Raw genomic sequence first — 12,500 nt, 5'->3', positions numbered from 1 at the left:
AGAAGAGACCCATTATGGGGGAAACTCGGCCTCGAGTTAGGGTCGCTTATACTGCTAAGGGGATAGCAGCGGCGGTTCCTGCCGGGCCGGAGGCAGGTGAATCAATCCCCCCATCCTCCCTCTACTACCTATCAGTGGCACCCGCACCGGAAATGCGTGAAGGTGATTTAGTGTACGTAAAACCACATCAAAAGTGGCAGGATTCCATGTCTCCAGGGGTCACCACCGTTACCGAAGGAAAGGTCGAAATTCCCTTTATAAGTGTAAGTACCCAGTGGTTCGTTCCACTTAGGCACTGAGTCAGTCTGCGACCTTGAGTTATGTTCTTTTGTGACAGCCGAACAGACATTGGCGACCTTGGCTCTCCATGGTCAAGGTCCCGGTGAGGACAGGCTGAGAAAGCTCCGTCAAACTGCTATTGGAGTGACCCTAATTAATTATCATAAGAGAGCAAGAGATATTGTAGAGAATTTTGCGAACGTAATTGCAGTTGGAGATGAACCCTCAGGGAGAATTACTAAGTTTCCATTTAACTTCGAGACTGGTAGTCACCCCCCAATTCGTTCTAAACCTTATAGGACTCCCGTCTGTCATGTAGAGACAATTGAAAGAGAAATAGATAAATTAAAAGAGCAAGGTACGATTCGAGAAAGCGAGTCCCCCTGTGATGGTTCGTAAGAAGGATGGTTCTTTTCGGTTATGCGTAGATTATAGGAGGATAAATGCTGTGACCAAGGATAATGCATACCCTCTGCCCTCTATCGAGGAACTGTTACTTAAAGTCAGGGAAAGCAAGTTTTTTTCTACGTTAGATTTAAAGTCCGGGTATCACCAAATTCCCTTAAATGACGAAAGTAAAGAAAAAACGGCCTTTATAGCAAATGATCAATTGTTTGAGTATGGTTATCTCCCTTTCGGATTAAAGAATGCTCCTGCCCATTTTTCTCGTGTGATGATGTCTGTGTTAGCTTCATTGTTAAGATATAGTGTTTTTGTCTACTTGGATGATATAATTGTAATTGGGGCTACGGCAGACGAGCATGAAAAAAATCTTATACAAGTGTTAAAAGCCTTGAGACGGCAGGGGATGAAGATCAATTTAGACAAATGTAAATTTTTTCAACAAGAAGTAGAATTTTTAGGGCATATACTAACATCCGAAGGCCTAAGGCTTTGTGCCGATAAAGTAGCTGCAATCAGGGAATTTCCAGAGCCAAAAAACGCTAAGGAAGTAGCCAGTTTTCTCGGGCTCGCTGGCTATTACCGTAAGTTTATACAGAACTTCGGTCACATAGCACAACCGCTGGATTCATTGAGGAAGTGGCCCAAATTTCAGTGGGGAGAAAGAGAAAAAGGTGCTTTTCAGACATTAAAGATCGGCCGTTTTTGGTATCGACCGACGCGAGTCAGATCGCGATCGGCGGAGTCATTTCTCAGGTTGATGATGAAAGGAATGAGAGGCCTATTTGTTTTGCTTCACGAGCTTTAAAGGGACCAGAGATTAGGTACAGTACCCTCGATAGAGAGGCATTGACAATTCTATGGATGCTGGAGAGACACCGCTACTTCTTGCTTGGGCAAAAAATTAAAATAAATACAGATCATTGGCCGTTGCGAGACTTGTTTAAAAAAGGGGAGTTAAATACTCGGCAAGCTCAGTGGATTGAACGGTTGTTAGAGTTTGATATTGTAAATTTCGAGCATATTGCGGGAAGTCAAATAAAGTAGCAGACGCTCTCTCCAGGACCGCCATAGTGGCAGTAACAACTAGGTCGGCAAGGCGGAAGGAAAAACAGGAGAGTTCAGGGTCAAATACACCTGTAGGAGGAGCACATAGAAAACGGGAAGATCTTGGCAACTGTAGTGCGAGAGAGAGAGAGGACGAGAACTGTCCGGAGAATGTGAATGTTGGGAGTTCCACAGGGGAACTCAGAGAGAATGCCCCGTGAATGAGTGTGTGGTCGATTTGTGTGGCTGGAGTGTGGGTGAGCTTGTTGCTGGACAAAAATCTGAAACTTGGATCGAACAGGTCAAGAGGTGTGTGAGAGATGCGAGTAGCAAGCTCCCAGATTTTCTGCGCATGCGAAGGGATGTGTTCTTCATCGAAGACAATATCCTATTTTATAAATATGAGAAGAGACTGGGAGATATCCGATCTCGCGTTGTTCTTCCTTCCTCTTTGATAGAGAAAGCCATCCATGTAATTCATGTAAGTCCCTACGCAGGACATGCGGGTATAGAGAGGTCCTTGAGAAGGGCCAGAGAGTCATTTTTTTTTTGGTTAGGGATGAAGAAAGACATTGTTAGGTTTATTAATAAGTGCCATGTGTGTAACACTGTGCGGAACCACATCCATGTGATTCCGAAGGCCAGAACATGGTCAGTAGTGCCTGTTAAGTTTAATAGAGTGCATATAGACGTCCTGGGTCCATTCCCCCCCGGTGACGGGCAGTTTAAGTACGTGTGTTTTTGTGGATGCGTTCACACGCTTCACCCATACGTGTGCAATGGTGGACAAGACCGCAGTGTCGGTTGCGAAGGCGTTGTGCTCCTCCATAGTGAGGTACGGATGTCCACGTACATTGATAAGTGACAACGGTAGAGAATTTGTGAATGAAGTGTGCAAGGGGATAACCCAGATCATGAAAATAGATCATTTCACTATCACCTCTTATCGGCCATCAGCAAATGGGCTCGTCGAGTCCAATAACCGAGAGGTGACAAATATTTTAAAGTATCTTGTGGAGGACAACCCAAACCAGTGAGTGGAAATGTTGCCGTGGGCGGAGTTCGCCCTAAATATGGCATATAATGGCTCTATTAGGGATACCCCGTTTTTTATGCTTTTTGCGCAGGACCCTGTGTTGCCGTATACCGTTGTCATGGACCCCCACACCCTGCCATTATACAATACAGAACAATATTGGGTGATGATGTGTAATTTGGCTCAGAGAGTGTTTCAGATAACCCAAAAGTACTTGCCGAGGACCATTGAGAAATACCAGACGAAATACGATCAGCGTTTCCGAACGCGAACGTCTGATATACAGATAGGGGACAGAATCTATCTTACAAGGTTGCAACCGAGGAAGCATAAACTGGAAGCCTCATATGTTGGACTGTATCGTGTAAAAGAAATTAAATCCGATACGGCAGTCATCCAACACATCCGGACCGGGACCAAAGGCAAGTATCACCTTTTGCATATGCGCCCGGTCCGAGAGTATAACTTGGTGTGGTATTTGAATAAGCCGGTACCACCTTACCCCAGGCTACCTGGCTACTTGGGGGAGGAAAGTGAGGAAGAGACCTGAGCATGTGTCAGTGCCATACTTAGGGCACGAGAGAGTGCGGGAGGACATGGGCCTTGAGATAATGTCTACCACGAGGTGATTGAGGTCATAAAAATCAGGTTTCTTTTACGTATGTTCATTACGAGTGTATTGTGAAAAGATGTACTAAATGTGTTTAACTTTTCTGTTCTAAGCATATCACGGGTATACTTATTTATTATGTTGATAAATTTTCTGTTACATTCACATTTGTATCAAGATTCATCTAAATTTTATTATTTTATGTTGATACCAATTTTGCTATTACCAATGTTTTTATGTATGTTTTTCCATATTGTTGTACTGTATTTGAAAAATTTCATTTGTCTCTGTGGAGGTTTTCAGTGCTGTTCCGGGTAATTGCTAATCATGGGTTGATAATTGAACATCAATACTTATGTTTTTGTTTTTCAGGAGAAATAATATTGCTCGGTTATTGATAAGTATTTTTCTTTTTTATTATTATTCACTGTTTGAATTTGCTCTTTGTTGCAGTGTCACGGATGTGTTAGAAATGGTTTTCTTATAATGGTAAATGTGTCAAAGAGTGTTAGGATTGTAAGTTGTTCCTTTTGGTTTCTCTTAACTTTTTTTTCATTTTCTTGTTTTGTGTATGTAATGATTGTCGGTTCATATAAAATTTTTGTTGCATTGAAGGAACTGTTGGTAAAACATTGTTATTTTTCTGATTTTGTGCTCCAAATTTCGGTGATGATGTATTAAACCTGAATTTTGTGTTTCTGTATGACCTATTATGGGCGTGACATTCATATTTGTATAACTTGCAATTGTAACACGCCAACCGGCCCTCTGATTTTAATTTTTAATTTTAATTTCTGCATACACCCGAAGAGGATGGTACTCAGCGGCAATGTAAAGAGAAACGAAAGTTTTTGTTTAAGTGAAAAAAAAACTTGAAAAGTTTCATAAAAAAGAGAAGAAAAAAAAATAAAAAAAAAGATTTGTTTTGAGAAAAAATCTGATAAGTGTGAATTTTACGGGATGTAAAATCTGGGAAAGGAGGGATGAACTGATCACAGTCAAGTTGGCCGTTACTTATCGGGAAAAGTGAATTGTCAACAGATTTTTCTTCTATGTTAGAGGAAGGACGGTTACGCTGTGACTTGGGTGGCACTACGAAAATGACGGTTATAAGTTAGATTGGGCTTGGTGTCACCAAACCCTCTCCCGATTGGTTGTTATGAGACTTTCGAGTCAAAACAACCAATCATTGATCAGGCATCGCGATGCCCATCTATGGGCGATGGGGAAACTGCCCATAGGAGACAGTCTGGTTTTGAAGGCCTTGCGAGTGTGTCACGTTAGGGATGGCAGGTACCAACATGTGTGCCAAACCGAGTACCATTTTTCTGAGGGCTTTTTCTTAGTAACGTAACGTAATCATAATTAAGGGCGCCCTTGTAAACTTAAGAGAATACAGCATGTGTAAAATGATCAACTCGGCTATTATTTGTGCATGAAATCCCTCACAATTCGTGTTTTCCTAAAACTGATTGAACCCCAATACGACCCAAATCGGGTCATATATATGTATATATATATATATATATATATATATATATATATATATATATATATATATATATATATATATATATATATATATACATATATATATATATATATATATATATATATATATATATATATATATATATATATATATATATAGACAGTATATATATATATATATATATATATATATATATATATATATATATATATATATATATATATATATATATATATATATATATATATATATATATATATATATATATATATATATATATATATACAAATACATATATATATATATATATATATATTTGTGTATATATATATATATATATATATATATATATATATATATATATATATATATAAATATATATATATATATATATATATATATATATATATATATATATATATGTATACTGTATACGTTTATATATATATATATATATATATATATATATATATATATATATATATATATATATATATATGATCCGATCTGGGGGGAGGGTCACTAGACAAAAAGATGAGCTGATAATATACTGAAATCAAAATAAATAATGTAACAGCATTTAAAAACACACACACGTATGTGACAACATACATACATATACATACTTATATATATATATATATATATATATATATATATATATATATATATATATATATATATATTTATATATATATATATATATATATATATATATATATATATATATATGTATATATATATATATATATATATATATATATATATATATATATATATATATCTATATATATATATATATATATATATATATATATATATATATATATATATATATATATATATATATATATATATCTATATATATATATATATCCATCCATATACCAAAGGCACTTCCCCCAATTTTGGGGGGTAGCCGACATCAACAAGAACAAAACAAAAAAGGGGACCTCTACTCTCTATGTTCCTCCAGCCTAACCAGGGACTCAGCCGAGTTCAGCTGGTACTGCTAGGGTGCCACAGCCCAACCTCCCACAAGTCCACCACAGATGAAGCTTCATACTGCTGAGTCCCCTACTGCTGCTACCTCCGCGGTCATCTAAGGCACCGGAGGAAGCAGCAGGGCCTACCGGAACTGCGTCACAATCGCTCGCCATTCATTCCTATTTCTAGCACGCTCTCTTGCCTCTCTCACATCTATCCTCCTATCACCCAGAGCTTTCTTCACACCATCCATCCACCCAAACCTTGGCCTTCCTCTTGTACTTCTCCCATCAACTCTTGCATTCATCACCTTCTTTAGCAGACAGCCATTCTCCATTCTCTCAACATGGCCAAACCACCTCAACACATTCATATCCACTCTAGCCGCTAACTCATTTCTTACACCCGTTCTCACCCTCACCACCTCGTTCCTGACCCTATCTACTCGAGACACACCAGCCATACTCCTCAGACACTTCATCTCAAACACATTCATTTTCTGTCTCTCCATCACTTTCATTCCCCACAACTCCGATCCATACATCACAGTTGGTACAATCACTTTCTCATATAGAACTCTCTTTACATTCATGCCCAACCCTCTATTTTTTTACTACTCCCTTAACTCCCCCCAACACTTTGCAACCTTCATTCACTCTCTGACGTACATCTGCTTCCACTCCACCATTTGCTGCAAAAACAGACCCCAAGTACTTAAACTGATCCACCTCCTCAAGTAACTCTTCATTCAACATGACATTCAACCTTGCACCACCTTCCCTTCTCGTACACCTCATAACCTTACTCTTACCCACATTAACTCTCAACTTCCTTCTCTCACACACCCTTCCAAATTCTGTCACTAGTCGGTCAAGCTTCTCTTCTGTGTCTGCTACCAGTACAGTATTATCCGCAAACAACAACTGATTTACCTCCCATTCATGATCATTCTCGTCTACCAGTTTTAATCCTCGTCCAAGCACTCGAGCATTCACCTCTCTCACCACTCCATCAACATACAAGTTAAACAACCACGGCGACATCACACATCCCTATCTCAGCCCCACTCTCACCGGAAACCAATCGCTCACTTCATTTCCTATTCTAACACATGCTTTACTACCTTTGTAGAAACTTTTCACTGCTTGCAACAACCTTCCACCAACTCCATATAACCTCATCACATTCCACATTGCTTCCCTATCAACTCTATCATATGCTTTCTCCAGATCCATAAACGCAACATACACCTCCTTACCTTTTGCTAAATATTTCTCGCATATCTGCCTAACTGTAAAAATCTGATTCATACAACCCCTACCTCTTCTAAAACTCCCCTGTACTTCCCAGATTGCATTCTCTGTTTTATCCTTAATCCTATTAATCAGTACTCTACCATACACTTTTCCAACTACACTCAACAAACTAATACCTCTTGAATTACAACACTCATGCACATCTCCCTTACCCTTATATAGTGGTACAATACATGCACAGACCCAATCTACTGGTACCATTGACAACACAAAACACACATTAAACAATCTCACCAACCATTCAATTACAGTCACACCCCCTTCCTTCAACATCTCAGCTTTCACACCATCCATACCAGATGCTTTTCCTACTCTCGTTTCATCTAGTGCTCTCCTCACTTCCTCTATTGTAATCTCTCTCTCATTCTCATCTCCCATCACTGGCACCTCAACACCTGGAACAGCAATTATCTCTGCCTCCCTATCATCCTCAACATTCAGCAAACTTTCAAAATATTCCGCCCACCTTTTCCTTGCCTCCTCTCCTTTTAACAACCTTCCATTTCCATCTTTCACTGTCTCTTCAATTCTTGTGCCGGCCTTTCTTACTCTCTTCACTTCTTTCCAAAACTTCTTCTTATTCTCTTCATAAGACTGACCCAGTCCCTGACCCCACCTCAGGTCAGCTGCCCTCTTTGCCTCACGTACCTGGCGCTTTACTTCCACCTTTTTCTCTCTATATTTTTCATACTTCTCTATACTATTACTCTGCAGCCATTCTTCAAAAGATCTCTTTTTCTCTTCCACTTTTACCTTCACTCCTTCATTCCACCATTCACTGCCCTTCCTCATGCTGCCTCCAACAACCTTCTTGCCACATACATCACTTGCAATCCCAACAAAATTTTCTTTTGCTAACTTCCACTCCTCCTCTAAATTACCAGTTTCTCTTACTCTCACCTCGTCATATGCCATTTTCAACCTTTCCTGATATTCACTTTTTACCCCAGGTTTTATCAGCTCTTCAACCCTCACTAGCTCCTTTTTACATCCACCTACTCTATTCCCCCACTCTTTTGCTACAACCAATTTTCCTTCCACCAAAAAATGATCAGACATACCGTTAGCCATACCCCTGAACACGTGCACGTCTTTCAATCTTCCAAACATTCTTATATATATATATATATATATATATATATATATATATATATATATATATATATATATATATATATAAATATATATATATATATATATATATATATATATATATATATATATATATATATATATATATCTATATCTATATATATATATGTATATATATATATATATATATATATATATATATATATATATATATATATATATATATATATATATATATATATATATATTTATATATATATATATATATATATATATATATATATATATATATATATTTATGTATATATATGTGTATATATACATACATATATATATATATATATATATATATATATATATATATATATATATATATATATATATATATATATATATATATATATACGTATATATATATGTATATATATATAAATATATATATGTATATATATATATATATATATATATATATATATATATATATATATATATATATATACACATATATATTTATATATATATATATATATATATATATATATACATATATATATATATATATATATATATATATATATATATATATATATATATATATATATATATATATATATATATATATATATATATCTTGTCACGTCCGTGTGTGTGTTTTTATATACTGTTACATTATTTATTTTGATTTCAGTATATCATCAGTGTTGGAACTCATCTTTTTGTCCATTGACCCCCCCTTTAGTAGCTGATAACTATTGAACAACTGTTATTAACTTTTGTTTTGTTTACTTTTGGGTGGATCGTACTGTACCTCGCCATGATCAAGGATCTTTGTGCTGCATCGCACGTCATGAGGAACCACGTAGGGAGCCATCCCATAGGTAAGAGGTTTTCCCCTTTTACGTGCAACCTCGAGGATCTTCGTTTGCAAGAATTAATTTCATTGGAGAGGGACATTGCCCTCGTAGACGTCTTAAGTTGATTTTGGCTGACCTACTGCGCTTTTATACTTGCTCAGAGACGAGTTGTGTTGGTCTCTGCCGTTATAGGTGAGGCGTAAGGTTTGATATATATATATATATATATATATATATATATATATATATATATATATATATATATATATATATATATATATATATATATATATATATATATCTATATATATATATATATATATATATATATATATATTATTGATAAATAGATGTATCTTGTCGTGATTATCTTTCAGGGGAAATATTGCTTATTCTTTATATGCCTTGCGTGTATTGATTATTTAGTTAAGTAGGTAGGACTAAGGTTTATTCAAGTTAATTATCCCATTGATGTTTATGATCGTTTCTTGTTAGACTTAAGGTATAGTCTTTGGGGTCCGCTCTAGTTGATCACATAATCTTGATGTTTAGTGTTATAAGATTTTGCATTCATTCTTTATGCTTAGTGATTAAGTTTTTGGTATTTATTTTTGCATGGAATTAAGTTTGTTCTTGAAGGATTAAGTACTTCTTTGTACATTTTCATATATGTTCATTTAAGTCTTTAATATGACTTGGTACAAGGTTATTTTAGTTTTAAGGTCATAGTCTTAAGATATTAATATATTGTTATTAAACTTTATTCATTTTCTTGGTGTTTGACTGTTTCTCCCCATTCTCTGTACTTGCATATTTACCTCCAACTATCTCATTTAATATCCAACAAAGAATCTGGGTCACGGTCTACCCATATCGGGTCGTGACATTGCGGCGACCGTGACAGGATAGTTTGCGGGTGCATACAGAGATTATGGTGGTGGAGCATCACTGAGGCTTTCGGTCATTGTTTGATATAAGTTTGTTTTTGTAAATTAGTTATTGTCATGCTGGAGGGTGTTGTTTTTTACCCAAGTGCCTTTTTAGAGTCCGTAGATTATGCCCAGTATGTCCATGTACTGAATAAGAATTATTTGATACTATGTGCTCGGTGTTTAGGTCTAACTTTTAAGGCCATAGCTACTCGTGCTCAGGTACTGGAATTGGTAGCCCCTTACCTGCCATTGAAGAGAAAAGAGTAACATCCGATGGGAAGTCTGACTCAGTGTCTGACGGCGTGTCCAAGGAGGGAAGAGAGGAGGATGTAAGTGTTAATCCTGGTTTGTCTTTGTTCGAGGATCCGTCCCCGGTGAATCTCCTTTAGGAGGTTCCAGCTAATTTTCCCTTAAACCCCAGTACCTCTACTAATCCTTTTATTTCAGGAGGTAGGCAAGTAAACACCATTGATCCTACTCCTTTTAACCAAAGTCCAGGAGGAGAGGAGTATCAGTTAATTTGTAAGCGGATAGAGCTTTTTAAACTGGCGCACGAGGAGAGTGATAGGGTCAGGAAACACGAGCTTGAGATTATTAGGTTGAAATGTGAGTTGGCCAGGTGCCAAGCAGGGTCTCATCAAATTTAATATTGGGGCTGCGTTGAAGTTAGTCCCTATTTTCGAGGAGAGTAACGTTCCCGAATTCTTTAAGGCCTTTGAAAGGATTGCAACTCGACTGGTTTGGCCTTGAGAATTCTGGACAGTTCTCATCCAGTGCAGACTGTTAGGGAAAGCCTTAAGAGTGTATAATGCTTTAGAGGAAGGCATTGCCCGGAACTATAATAAGGTAAAGTTTCTGGTACTTAAGGCGTACAATTTGGTACCTGAGGCTTATCAGTTGAAGTTCAAGACGGTAAATAAGCCCCCCTCCATGACCTTCGTGGAATATGCTTGTCTCAAGGAGGAAAAATTTGACGACTGGGTGAAAAGTCGTCAGGTTGGAACTTTTTCCTCCTAGAGAGATCATATGTCTTGAGGAATTCAAAAAGGTTTGTGGAGGGGAACTGAAAATACACATAGAGGATGTGAAGGCTGTTAATCTTGCCACTGCAGCCCAAATTGCAAATGAGTTTGTTCTAACCCATAAGGCTGGGTCAAGTATTTTAGTTTTACTAATTCATCCTCTCCTCATTTCAGGCCTCCTAAAGTAGCCAGCCGGGGTAGAATTTGGTCTAAGAATAATAACCCGGCTAAGGAGACGTTTAATCAAACCTTTTCTTCTACCCCTAATAAGCAGGTAACTCCTGGAAAAACAGGCACATTTCGCGGGAACTGTTTCTGGTGTAAGAAGCCGGGACATCACCAGGCTCAATGTTTTGCCTGGAGGAATTACTTAAGCCAGAACCCCACCAATCCTGCTAGTCGGTCTACTGTATTAGCGGTAGCTAGAGTAGATGACATGGGGTCTCATACTAACCAGGAGAACATCAATAATCCCTCGGATCACGGCATATCTTCCCCAGTATATAAAACTAAACCTTTTTTGTGACCTTTTAATAAATATGTACACGAAGGTAAGCTGAAGACGTCTTCTGGTTCATTAGATCATATGTTTCTAAGGGATACCGGGTCAGCTTGGTCTTTAGTATTAGCTAGGTCATTAATGAACATGTGCTCTCTTTCAGGTGAATATGTAGTTCTGAGTGGATTCCCAGACACTTTAGTATTGGCGCCTTTAATTCGGGTAGAGAAGTTCTTCCCTGAATATAGTGACCACATTGAGCTGGCTGTGGTAGACAGTTAGCCAGTCCCAGGGATCGACAGCATTTTGGGAAATGATGTGGGATTAGACACTCAAGGACATGAGGTGTTTCCCATTGTATCTATCACTGCTTGGCCAGTGACGGTATATGCTCGTGCTGCGGCTAAAAAAGCCGCTGAAGTTGATCTAGACTCCGATATTAATTTTTTTAGTTTAGAAGTAGACATAGATTGGCCCGGGTCAGTAGCATGTAGAAATAGTTTAGAGATTTTTAAGATGTTGAAACCCGATTGTGACCGAAAATCCTTTATTCAAGCTCAGAAGGATGAATTTGATTTTGAGCTTGGAAGAACGGAGGACTTATCCAAGCCTAGGTTCGTGGTGTACGAGGGGCTGTTGTATCGTCTTTACCGTCCGTTGACTAGGCCGGCGCTCTCAGCCGCTGGTAACGAAATGATGGTTGTTCCCACCAAGTATCAGGAGACTGTTTTGAGTTTGGCTCACGAAGATCCTTTTGCTGGCCGCATTGGCATAGGTAAAACTTTTCAGAAGTTGGCCAAGAGATTTTGGTGGCCAGGGATTAAGTCTTCGGTAAAGAAATATGTTGCCATTTGTGAAACCTGTCAGGTGATGGGGAAACCTAATCAAGGGGTTCCTTTGCCCGGTACTAAAACAGGTTTTGTGTATGTTTT

This window comes from Palaemon carinicauda, chromosome 34, assembly GCF_036898095.1.
Source record: "Palaemon carinicauda isolate YSFRI2023 chromosome 34, ASM3689809v2, whole genome shotgun sequence".
NCBI classification, from domain to species: Eukaryota; Metazoa; Arthropoda; class Malacostraca; order Decapoda; family Palaemonidae; genus Palaemon; species Palaemon carinicauda.
Note: the sequence above shows the minus strand (reverse complement) of the source record.